The following is a 13,443-nucleotide window of genomic DNA, read 5'->3' on the forward strand; positions in this document are numbered from 1 at the left end:
AGTTTTGCTTTCATTTCTAATAGAGTTGGTATGAGGGCAATCTTAATGTGAGAGGGATCTGACACAGAGGATGAATAACCATAAAAACAGCAGTGGAAAAAGGTTTGTGTCCCCATAAAATTGTACAAATCTCCCCTCTTGGGTGTTGCTGGATTTTAACTATATTCTGTTATATGAACTTAATAGAGCAGCATGCTGAGAAACTTTTAAATATGAATGCTAGGCAAGACGTATGATAATGCCTTTAAAAAATTAACAAGTCTTAGGTATTTAATGATCACATTCTTTCCATTAAATATGATATATCTTGCTATTTCTAGCCTCTGCTTAATCACAGTGATGGAATTACAATTTTGTTTTCACTAACCGTGATTTACTTAGTGCAGCTTGATTTATAGCATCAAGGATTTGTTTTGTTAATGGAACATTTTAATTTGCCATGCGTGACAGAAAGCACTTAAAATTACTTTGAATGTGTGTATTATATTACTGTTGACTTCCAGCCACAGCGTGAAAGCAAAATGAAATTACTTATGTAAGCATTTTTTTTCAAGCTATCTTTATATGAAGAGATGGATTTCATAGCTCATGCAGATATGAGTTCTGCATTTCTGTTGCTTCCCTTGTTGTTTTGTACTGTGGCAGTGCTCCAAGACCCCTGCTGAAATGATCTGAATATGCAAAATGTCTGTGGATGCTTGTGGCTTCCCTAATTTGGAGAGAAATGTCACCCATAATTTACATAAACATGCTCTGAGTACATGCTTAATTGTAAAGCCAGTAGCTTTGTGGACACAGGAATTATAATCATTCCATAGCTTTCAATGGCATGAATGATATTTCAAAATGTGTGTGTGTGTGTGTGTGTGCACATACATGCATATATTTGTATGTTTGTGAGAGTATATATCCATGCAAAGCTTTGAAAAGCTGGCTGATTGCGATTACACTTTGCGAAGCAATATAGATTCCCTCTCCAGTAGTTGAATAGCTTCTCTGCAGTCACTCTTGATGTGCAAGAATATCTGCTGGCTGAGGCTTCAAGGTCATGCAAGGTGCATCATCAAGGAGAATTGTGTCATTTCTCATCATGGAGAATTGCATTGCCTTCATGCTGCAAAGGATCTTCCTAGAAGCAACGCCAAGCCATGTTGTAGAGGCCTGAAGCATGCTGCATATGAATAATTCTACAGTATCCCTCTTCAGAATCTAATCTAATCTATCAGAGTTTGTTGCATAATTCAGATCCAGAAGCACAGATAACTGATTCAGTTGGATTCAGTCTTTATATGTATGAATATACACAGCTCAAAATAAATAAATAAAGGGAACACTTAAACAACACCATATAACTCCAAGTAAATAAAACTTCTGTGAAATCAAACCGTCCACTTAGGAAGCTGATTGACAATCAATTTCACATGCTGTTGTGCACATTCAGCTTTGTACAGAAGTGTTCCCTTTATTTTTTCTTTGAGCAGTATATATACAATACCAACAGCAGAGAACAGCTTAATTTCAGAGTTTAGAGCAGAGTACAGAGTGGGCTGGACCACACCCAACCTTCTAGTTTAAGTTTCAGTTTCAATTTTCTGCACAGACTCAGATGTGGTTCAACTCCCTTTGGCTGACTTAGTTGCCATGCCTATTAATTGGCTGACCTTGTTACCATTTCTCTCCCAGTTCATGAATATTTTAACATAATCTAATCTAAAATTGAATATGAAAGTAAGTTCCAAGCAAGCACCTCTGGAGAAAAAAATCCACACACAATATAAATAAGTTTCTTATTTTTGAGTGTTCACACTACAAACATATGGCAGCAGACAAGAGGTGAAAGATTAAGAAGAAGGGTGCCAAAGATCACAACACTGTGAAGTGTGTTATCATGAAGAATGCTCAGGGATCTGGAGTCTACATTAATGCCTTAAGAAATCCTAAGAAAGAATAGGACTTGCAATGAAGTGTGATCCCCTGGGAATGGTTCTTCTGGTCCTCCAGTTCTCTAGCTTCTGTATCCAAGCTGTGGATGGTAGTCTGTGAAATTATTATCAAGCAGGACAGAAGATGGAATTCAAAGAGCTGCATTGTTGTATTGCTTTAGAACTGGGGCAGTGCTAGATACTCAGAATCAGTTAAGAAGGTTTCAATCAGGTCCACCATTCAGGTGAGAAAATAAGCCAATCTGGTTGGAGGAGCTGCCTGATAATTACCTATAAAAGGACAAACTTTCAGGCAAGCAATTGCCAAATTTATACATAGTTGCTGAATAAAGAGCTGTTGTCACTGAAGCCTGAGTCCAACCTCTTCCATTCACCCTATTTAACAGGCAGGATTTAGAACTGGATTTTTCTCATATTGCTATTAACATTCACAAGTTAAAGCCACTTTGGATAAATATTTCCCTAATGAATCTAGGGGGGCAGATATTAACGCACCTAGGGAATGTGCTCAATCATTTAAATATGGAGACTTGGAACAGAGGTAACCTGATATCAAGTTGTGATGAAATGTACTCACAAAGTATTAAGTGATAAATATTTGCAACTGGAAGGCTTGAAATTACATAGAACAGTTACCGTGGCTTGATTATTTATCTATCTATCTATCTATCTATCTATCTATCTATCTATCTATCTATCTATCTATCTATCCATCCATCCATCCATCCATCCATCCATCCATCCATCTATCTATCTATCTATCTATCTATTTATTTATTTGATTTATATGCTGCCACCCCTCTCTGAGGACTTGGGTGGTTTACCATCCTAAATTCAATTAGCTTAAATTAATTAATCTAAAAACGTAAAACCATTAAATAAAACTCTCATTCCCATTAAATCAACTAACTTACAATTCACTTGTTTCCCAGGGGGCTAGAGTCTAATAGCACCAAGCCTAGTGGCATACATGAGTTTTCCGACTCTTGCAGAAGGCAAGGAGGGTGGTGGCAGTATGAATCTCTGGGTGGAGCTGATTCCAGAGGGCCGTGCCCTCCACAGAGAAGGCTCTTCCATTGGGTCCCACCAAACGACATTGTCAAGTTGACGGGACCTGGAGAAGGCCGATTCTGTGGGACCTAACCAGTTGCTGGGACTTTTGTGGCAGGAGGCAGTTCTGCAAATATTCTGGTCCGATGCAATGTAGGGTTTTATAGGTCATAACCAACACAATCATAAAATCATATTCAAGAAGAAAGTCACCTAATATCAGGTTTTTCATTATAATAATCAGCCATGATGCCACATTTCACTGCCATCTTACTCTTGGGAGATGATCTGGGTATTCATATTGTAATCCCAATAAATAAATGTATAGGTTTAACATCATTGATTCTTCTTACCAGGCTTCTTCTTACTGTCTGGTTTGGTACTGCAACCCAACAGGAATGACACAGACTTCAGAGTATAATCAGAACTGCAGAAAAAATAATTGCCACCAACCTGCCTTCCATTGAGGACCTGTAGACTGCACGAGTCAAAAAGAGGGCGGGGAAAATATTTACTGACCCCTCGCATCCTGGACATAAACTGTTTCAACTCCTACCCTCAAAACGTCGCTACAGAGCACTGCACACCAAGACAACTAGGCACAAGAACATTTTTCCCGAATGCCATCACTCTACTAAACAAATAATTCCCTCAACACTGTCAGATTTTCTACTAAATCTGCACTTCTATTCTACTAATTTTTCTATCATCGTTTTCCTCCCACTTAGGACTGTATGACTGTAACTTGTTGCTTGTATCCTAAGATTTTTATTAATATTGATTGTTAATTCATTGCTTATTTGACCCCTATGACAATCATTAAGTGTTGTACCACACGATTCTTGACAAATGTATCTTTTTCTTTTATGCATGCTGAGAGCATATGCACTAAGACAAATTCCTTATGTGTCCAATCACACTTGGCCAATAAAATTCCATTCTATTCTATTCTATTCTACTATATGTGCATTTGTTTTTTCAGAATATTCATATGAAGTTGTTACTGGTGGCACTCAACCGTTTGTGGATCACTTGGACCAGTTTTTTCCCAATCGTATGGCATTAAATATAACAATAGCACTTAGACTTATATACCGCTTCACAGTGCTTTTACAGCTCCCTTTTTAGCAGTTTACAAAGTCAGCATATTTCCCCCCAAAATCTGGGTCCTCATTTTACTGACCTTGGAAGGATGGAAGGCTGAGTCAATCTTGAGCCTGGAAGGATTCAATCTACCAAACTGCTGTCAGCCTATGATCGGCAGAAGTAGAATGCAGTACTGTACTCTAACCACTGCACCAGGGCAGTTATTTATGGATATATATCCATAAATCAATTTAAGAAACATTTTCATGGCTGTTTTTCCCAAAAAATTTGCATGCTACGCATTCAAGGAAAGAACTGGAAAATACTTTACTTTGGATTTTAATGGCATATCATTGGCACCGATATTCAGGGCAGCTTGCAGCATAAAAAATACAAAATCAACAATATAAAATTTTACACTAAAAGCTACATTTAAGAATCCAAATAATTAAAACCTACTCTTAAATCCCAAAACATATAAACCATTCAAGCAACATTCATCTCATCAAAATCATACTGTTCTGCCAGAGCAGGTATCGATGCTCAATGGTCCCAGGCCTGCCGGCTAAGGTGTGTTTTTAAAGGCCAGGAGGGTGAGGGAAGTACAGATCTCTGGAGGGAGTTGGTTCCAAAGTACCAGAGCCACCACAGAGAAGGCCCTTCCTCTAGGCCCTGCTAGGTGATATTACTTGGCTGACGGGAACCTGGAGAAGGCTGATTGTTTGGGATCTGACTGGCTGCTGGGATACATGAGGCAGGTCAGATCCAGGTAATCTGGTCCTAAGCCATGTAGGGCTTTATAGGTAATCACCAACAATTTAAATTGCATTTGGAGACCAATCGGTAGCCAATGCAGCTCATCAAGTGATGGCAATACATGGGTATACCTTGGTAGGGTCATGACTGCTTGTGCAGCTGCATTTTGGACTAGCTACAGTCTCTGAACGTTCGTTAAAGGTAGCCCCATATACAGAGCATTGCAGTAATCGAACCAGGAAGTGATGGGGGCATGAGTGACTGTGAGAAGAGACTCCCTGTCCAGATAGGGCCACAACTGGTGCACCAAGCGAACTGTGCAAACATCCCCCTCGCCACAGCTGAGAGATGATGTTCTAATCTCAGATGCGGGTCAAGGAGAATTCCCAAGTTGTGGACCCTCTCTGAGACCTATACCATAGGTCTTCAAAGGAGACATCTACCAAGTTTCTTCTTTCTTGAGACATTTATACAAAACTTTCTGGTCTCTGTCCTAATGAGAAGCTGGAAGATTCAACTGCTGCAGAACATTATCAGAAATATTGCTGCTAATTAAATATTATGCTAATGCCATAAATAAAGTAACACAGCACAGTTTAAAATGGGGGAGTTGGAGTATGTTATTAACCATCTGGTTGGTGATAAATTCTAAACCAACGTATAAGAATGATCACCAGTTTATCCTTGGAATGAAACACTTCTGTATATTCTTTTGAAAAGGTTAACACTAGAGGTGATAAAATTGACCTGTATTATTTATGCCATGGTCTACTGTAAACTGAATGGCTACCCTTATTCCAGCCAGAAGGTATCCATCATTAAACTGTAGATCTGCAATAATATCATAAGCAAAATCAGAGTTAGTATAACATTCCCAGGTCAGACCATTTGCAAAATAAATACAATGGGGTGTCTTGTAGTAACAGCAAAATCCTACTTGTTTTAACAGTTTCAGAAACATACACTACAGCACTGCTTCTCAATTGTTTTCTGTTATGCCCACTCTAGGAAGAAGTAAACATTTCACGCCCCATACCAACTCTCCGATCTGGGCCCCAATGGAATTTTAGATTTTAGCATCATGAAGAGGATGCACCTCCTTATTCAGCAGCAGGTTCACCATACTGTTCATGGCTACTACAGCACCCGCTGAGAACAACAAGAACCCACGCAACTGCCCCACTCTGCCTGGCCACCTTCTCTTCCGGGCTCAGAGCAACAGGTTTGGACCAACGTACAATTGGGAAAACACTTCCTGTCTGGGGAAATCGATTGAGGGAGACCACACATGTTCCCAGGGTCACATGCATCCCCCTGGCATTGCTACATCCCCCGAGGGGATGCACCCCACTACTTGAGAAGTACTGCACTACAGGATTTCTTGAGAAATTGTAACAATGCCCCCAGCAATTTTTCCTTGGCAAAGTTGGGAATTGGAAAATTTCCTAACCTGTAAAATGTTGGTTTAATACATCTGATGTCTCAACATTACTGATAGAATTCAATAGTGTTAACGCTGGACTTAAGATCTACTGAATTAGAATTACATGACTATTCCATGGAGAGTTAGATGATTATTGGGAAGAAGCAATGTTTTACAATGTTTATACTAGCTTATTGTATCAAAGATTTTTTTCCTTTTTCTAGAACATAGCAGAACATGATTTCTACAGGAATATTGTCTATTGAAATAGTCTTAACACCCATGACGGCAAAATCATATTTGAGACTTTATATGCCTCCCTATTGGCAAGATATAACACACTACCTAGTTTTGACTGAGATTAGCTTTTAATAGCTTTAAATGCTAAAAGGCTAAGGCTAATTGTCTGTATCATGCCAAATTATTGCATAATCTCTGTGTAAAAAACAGCTAGCAGCAATTATAGTACTATCTGACGGCAATAAAGATTAACAGTATTACCAGTGCTTTTCAGATAGCTTGCAACTGTAATATTTCATTCATGATGAGTGGAATGAAATTGGAGACAATGAAGACTAAGATTTGTGAATTAGATAAAAATGATATGCTAACTTCTTCTCATTTGCATCTAAGGACATCTACGGGAGGAGCAAAGGAGGAATGATGTCACATGACTCACACTATGTAATATACATCATTTATACATTGATTTCAAAGTACACATAATCAGTGAAGGGCTACCAAAATGTTTACTACCACACTGTAGGTGTGATTTATGCAGGATGTCCTGCACTTTCTTTCAATATCTTTCAGTGCAAATTGGGTGCTCTGGGGTGGAGCTCCATTTTTGCTCCCCCACTGCGTTCCCCCCCCCCAATACGGGCAGTAGCCCACCCCTGCACATAATGCTATATTGACTTGCAGGGGATACCTGTGGCAGAATATGGAGTGAAGGAATTTTCATAGTTTTCATCCATCTCCCTATGATTTTGTTCCATTCTTAACTTTGGCCATAATGTCAGGCACAAAAGACTAGGGTCCACATGTGAAGGTTCAATTTAACTTTTTTATTGGTAAAGGCCTATGCACATAAATCTTCTCAGGAAACAGAGAGTTACATAGGTTTAAAGGTTTAATGGCAATGGATTGCACATAGTTCATTTGTGGCTATGTAGTGATTCTAGGTCACCAATGGCTAAAAGTTTTCATCGCCGCATGACAAAAGCACAAACACACACATGATGCAATGTGTGTATGGCCCAACATGCAACCCCCGCCCCCCACGCATGTGGACTTAACTCTCCCACATGATCCTCACCCTCTAGTGCATGTGTATGTGATCTCCAGCATGCATTCTCCCCGTGCATGTGCACATGAACCCCACACATGCTCATATGACCTTCGCACATGCACCCCACCTCCAAGCATGCATGTCTCCCACATACACCTTGCCCCCATGCATGCGCAGCAGAGAGTGAAAAAAGCTGTCCATGAATGCATGGTGCAGCTGAACTGGCCTGATTGCCGGCATGCCCAGAGAGAGGGCTCTGTGTGTCACTTGTGGCATATGTGCCATAGGTTCACCATCACAGTTCTCGGTTGATTCCCCTTTTCCACTCTTCCCCAGGTTCTGCCATGCAGCGGTGGGCTACGTCCAGGACCGGGGGAGAACGCAATGGGCTAGCGAAAATGGAGCTCTACCCCAGAGTACCCAATTGAAAGATGTTGAAAGAAAATGCAGGGCGTCCTGCATAAGCTAGGCCCACAATTTTGGTAACTCTTCACCGCTGCCATGCCTTTTCCTACAATTAAGTAAAAGACACTACAGCAGCTGATTAATAGTATGTAGTACATAGAAGTACTATAGTAAATACTGTAGTACATAGTAAATACTTTGTCCCGGATGTGTCACTAAAATAAAGAACTCTTTTATTTTTGACTTAATATGATTCTATATTAATACAACCAAGTACTCCACAAAACATCAGACCATTATAATGTATCAATTCAAGGAATCAACCACTTTCCCAAGATTAAAAAAAGACCCCTTTGTGTCTCAGGATGCAGTCTGAGCTCATATTCATTTTTGTTGATATTGCCCTACATTTAAAATCACAAGGTTGAACATATTCAAATGTCAGCCCTTAGAAAATTAGTACTTGTTAGAATACATGAAAAGCCATATCAAATAAAAGAACACATGAAGTGGATTGAATTTGTAGGTTCTGCAAAGCTTCAAATGGATGATTAGTTTAGAAAAAAAAGTTAGCCTAAATCACCTGCTTCAGACAAGTATTTAATCAAATATTTGAACCAGGGATGAAATGCAGCTGGCTTCCCTCCCAGCTTGGAAGTGCATGTGCTGTGTGTGCACACTTGCTTTGCTCGCTCAAGTGCCATCATCACATCGTGATTTTGACTCTCTGCGCATGTGCAGAGTGTTAAAACTGGGATGTGACTGGTGTCTGGGTAGGTGGGCAGAGCTACCAGGTCGCTGAACCTTACGCCATCAGCTTTACCAGCCAGCGTGAGCCGGATAGAACCGGCAGCATTTCTTGGACTGACTTGAACTGAATTGAAGCATCTGATTTAATCATGTCTTTTTGAATTGTTTCAGAGAGACTCAAGGATTAAGTTGGGCAGTTTAATGGGCTTCCTGGAGATTACAGAATCTCCAATGTTGCAATTCATGAAGGTAGTAATACAATGGGGTCCCTGACACTGTGGGAATTAATTTTAATTAATTAACATTGCAAGGACAAAAGAAAACACCTTCATATCAAAGGTGGCCAGTATCTATCCAAGAAAGAAATTATCTTTCCCAGCCAAAGGAGAGTTCCAGTGTTTTTATATAAAGTGGCTAAACTGAAGAGTGATTGCAATATAATAGAATCTGCATTTGATGTAGAGCAGTTGGTGAAAAATCTTTCATAGTGACATCTTAGTTATTTGACAATGAATCAATGACATTGTGTAGCTTTCCTGTGACAACCCAGAGGTGAAATGCTCTCAGTTCGGACATACCTGTCAGTGGTCAGAGAGCCAGTAGGGATAGCAGTGTGATGCTTCACCCACTGGCACAGACGCCCAGATTTGGGTTCTTTTACCCGCTACACATGCACAGAACCCTTTGAGCATATGCAGAGGATAAAAGAACCCAAATGGTGGTGTCCAGGTGGATGGACAAAGCCTCGTGCTGCTGTTGCTATCAGGTCTCTGGCCATCAGCTGGCAGGCCCAAACAGGGAGCATCTCACCTCTGTGACAACCGAATGTATTACCCTGCTTTTTCTGTTCGGGTCTATTTGACCCAAAATGAAGTTTGAAAATTTTTCCCTGCATATCTGAAACTTGAAATTACATGACTTTGTCTCAGTTGCGGGGTTCTTTCTATGAGTATTTTATTTTGGGGGGGGCAGGTGCTAAGTTTTTGCTGGACAAAATGACTATACACTTGTTCTGTTCCCAGGTCTATTTGACCTAGACTAAGAAAAAGATTGATTTTAGCTATGGCAATATTTTTTTCTATACCTATTGCATTGGTATTCATTTGTTTATGATCAAGCATGGTATACTTACTATGCTTGATCATAAACAAATGAAAATGAAATTAAAAATTAATGTTTATTTATTTATTTTGCTCAGAAAAGCCCCTCCCCCCCGTGTCTGTTTGCAATTATGTTCGCTTTATATAAAGACCAGGCTCCAAGTTCCAAATTACATTCTTGTTTTTAGTACAATGGATTTCTTTCATAAAATTAGTTGTCTGGGTATCATGTACTTACTTTTCTGTGTACTTCATCTCATTTTTCAACAGGGTGCATATTGTAAAGTCATTTTGGATTACTGTGCCATGAAGCAAGCTAATATGTGCCATTGCACATATCATATCATCACATCACGAGTCTACGGAGAGGGGCAGTATACAAATCTAATAAATAATAATAATAATAATAATAATAATAACAATAATAATAATAATAATATCACATCACATATGATCATATATCAAATCAGATATGATCACATATCACATCATCCATGAAATCAATAAATCAATATATCACTGCTGTGATATATTGATTGCATGAATGAGCCCTGAGTACAGATTTGAAGAGGGTCTGTTTCAGGGCCCCATCACACACATACAAATGTAGCCTGTGATTGTTATGCAAGTGGAATATGAAGAGGAACATGATAACCAAACAATTAGTCATGTGCAAGAAATCTATTCTAAAAACTAGGATGTAATTTGGAACTTGTAGCCTAATCTATATATAAAGTGACCATAATTGCACACAACGGGGGGGGGGGTGTTTCTGAGCAAAATAAATAAATAAACATTAATTTTTAATTTCATTTTTCACTTGTTTATGATCAAGCATAGTATATTATAGTGTACCAATGCAATAGGTATTCAAAAAAAATTACAGTAGCTAAAATCAACATTTTTTTAGTCCGAGTCAAATAGACCCGGGAACAGAACAAGTGTAAAGTCTTCAGAGAGGGGCGGCATACAAATCTAATAAATTGAAAAATAAATTGAATTGAAAGTAAATGCAAGCAGAACAGCAGGGTTCAGACTGCTTTGAAGACTGAAACTGAATTACTTGCATATCTCACTCTCCTGGCAGAATTTGTGTAGGCAGCTTCTCAGAGGAAAGGAATAGGAGAGATGAGTGGACAAAGGCTTTTGATCATGTGACCATGAAGATTCTGCAACAATCATAAGTGCTGAAAAGGGTCATAAATCACTTTTTTCAGTGCTGTTGTAAGTTTGAAAAGTCATTAAATTACCTGGTTTTGATCTTATCACAATTTTAATAGTTGTATGTATCTTTTATGTTGACTAGTTTGATATTATCAAACTAAATTATCAAACTTAAATACTTGCGGGACCACCTTCTAATGCATGAGTCCCAGCGAAGTAAAGTCCCACTTAGTAGGCCTTCTCCAGGTCCCGTCAAATAGACCATGTTGTTTGGCAGGACCCAGGGGAAGAGCCTTCTCTGTGGGGGCCCCAGCCCTCTGGAATCAGATTCCCCCACAGATTCGTACTGCCCACACCCTCTTTGCCTTCTGCAAGAGTCTTAAGATTCATTTATGCCACCAGTCTTGGGGCCACTAGACTCTAGCCCCCTGGCTGATGAATATTTTGGGATATTTATAAGTTGATTGAATGGGAATGATTGTCTTTTTATGGTTTGGGGGGGGGGTTAGTTTATAAATTTAAATTAATTGGATTAATGTTATATATGTTCCATTATATGTTGTCCTCAGAGAGAGGTGGCATAAATTGTTATTGTTGTTGTTGTTGTTGTTATTGTTATTGTTAAAAAACCTATGTTGTTTTTAAAAAATTGTTCATGGAAAGCTTTAGCTTTGCCATAACTGTGAGGAGCATGGGTGTATTATAGGATGTATGTGAGCTGGAGATTGCACTCTGGTCATATATAACTCATAAAAAATAATGTTACCTATATATTTTAAGTCTCAAATAGAAAATTGCCATAATCTAACACTCTGAATTATATTAATTTGAATGCATTGAAAGTAAAAGCTAAATGTATTGTTTTCTAGTTTGTTGCAGTTATTTTATTATAATTTTATGTTATATCATCAGTAATGCCGGTATTATCCCTATTATCAACATGTTATTCATTCACACATACACTGCCTCTAATGGAAAGATGAAAAACTCCCAAATGATAAAAGTGAGATGGTGGAGGCAGCCTGCTTTGAAAAAGAGTAAATTTGTTGTTTCTTTTAAATGCCCCTTAATATCTGTTTGATTACATTGCAAATGAGCCCAATCATCTATTTTGCTTATTTTCTACCCTGAAAAGCACAATGTATACCTCTATGTTTTAAGACTTCTTTGTCCTAGAGGCTACCATTCATCAGTGTAATTGATCAAAAATTCATTTCATGATGGATACTTTCTTATATCATGAGATTAATGTACATAGAAGATAAAATCGTCCTATCAGCGGTACTGAATGAAAATTAACATGGAAAGATGCTATAAGGGTAGAACACTAGATCCAGAACTAGAAATTGATAATAAATTAAAAAGAAGAGACTTTGGTGCTTTGATATCTATTTAAGAGATAATGTCAGTGGAATAAAACGTTGTCAAAGGATAATGGCTTCCCACAGCTAGATAAATGTCACAGCAATTCAAAGACACTTTATTTTCAAAGTCAAAAAGCTACTATCTTCTCGGAAACAGCTATAATACTACTTTTTAATTTCAATGGGCTGTCTGTAACAGCAAAAACAATGCCCTTTGGGAACACTAGAAAAAATTGATGGTGTGATGTTGCAATTCTTGATGTTTAAAAGAAACTGAAGCTGCATGTGGTAGAATGCACACCCAGGGCTTTTTTTAAAAAAAAAGCAAATTCAGAACCGGTAGGGAAGGTAAATAAAACTCACCCCTGATGTGGTTCCATAATAACATAAATCTGCCAATTTGTAGTTGTGTCTCAGTGTCAATGCAAACATGTAAGTCATAGAGTTGGCATTATGTCCTGATGATGCAGCTATCCTCCCACCCAATCTCCACTCCCAAAGCTACGATAGAAAAGTATCAGGAAATTTAATAAAATGATTTAAAGAAAATAAAGAAAGACCAAGGAATTCTTATTTTATTTTATATCTATTAGCTGTCCTGCTATAATGGATCCAGGCAATGTACAATACTATGCCATCTGTCAGGTCCTGTGCTGTCATCACAGACAAAAATAGTTAGATTATATGTTTCTTTAGGATATTGCGTTAGGGAAAATGTAGTGAAATTGCACTCTGGGTAATGTAGTTTTTCATGTGACCACATCTGTGTATTCAGTGGGCTGCCAAAAATTTTACTGCGGGAGTGGCTTATTTTGTGGGTATGGCTTAATGGTCATGACCGGGTAGGAGTGGCTTGCCGGCCATGTGACCAGCTGCAGTGGCTTGACAGTCATGTGACCTGGGTGGCTTAAAGGTCACGTGACTGGGTGGGAGTGGTAACACCAAGATAAATTTTTAAATAGGTGCTTGGACATTTTTTCAGTCGATTAAGTCACATTATTTGAATAGCCACAAAAAGGACAAGTGATAGGCAGCATTATTTGTTGAGGAGCACAATAACATATCTAACCTCAAGCCTATGGTTTTTTGGACTTTGGAGCAATGTTCCCTC

The sequence above is a fragment of the Erythrolamprus reginae genome, chromosome 2 (genome assembly GCF_031021105.1).
Source record: "Erythrolamprus reginae isolate rEryReg1 chromosome 2, rEryReg1.hap1, whole genome shotgun sequence".
In the NCBI taxonomy this organism is placed as follows: Eukaryota; Metazoa; Chordata; class Lepidosauria; order Squamata; family Dipsadidae; genus Erythrolamprus; species Erythrolamprus reginae.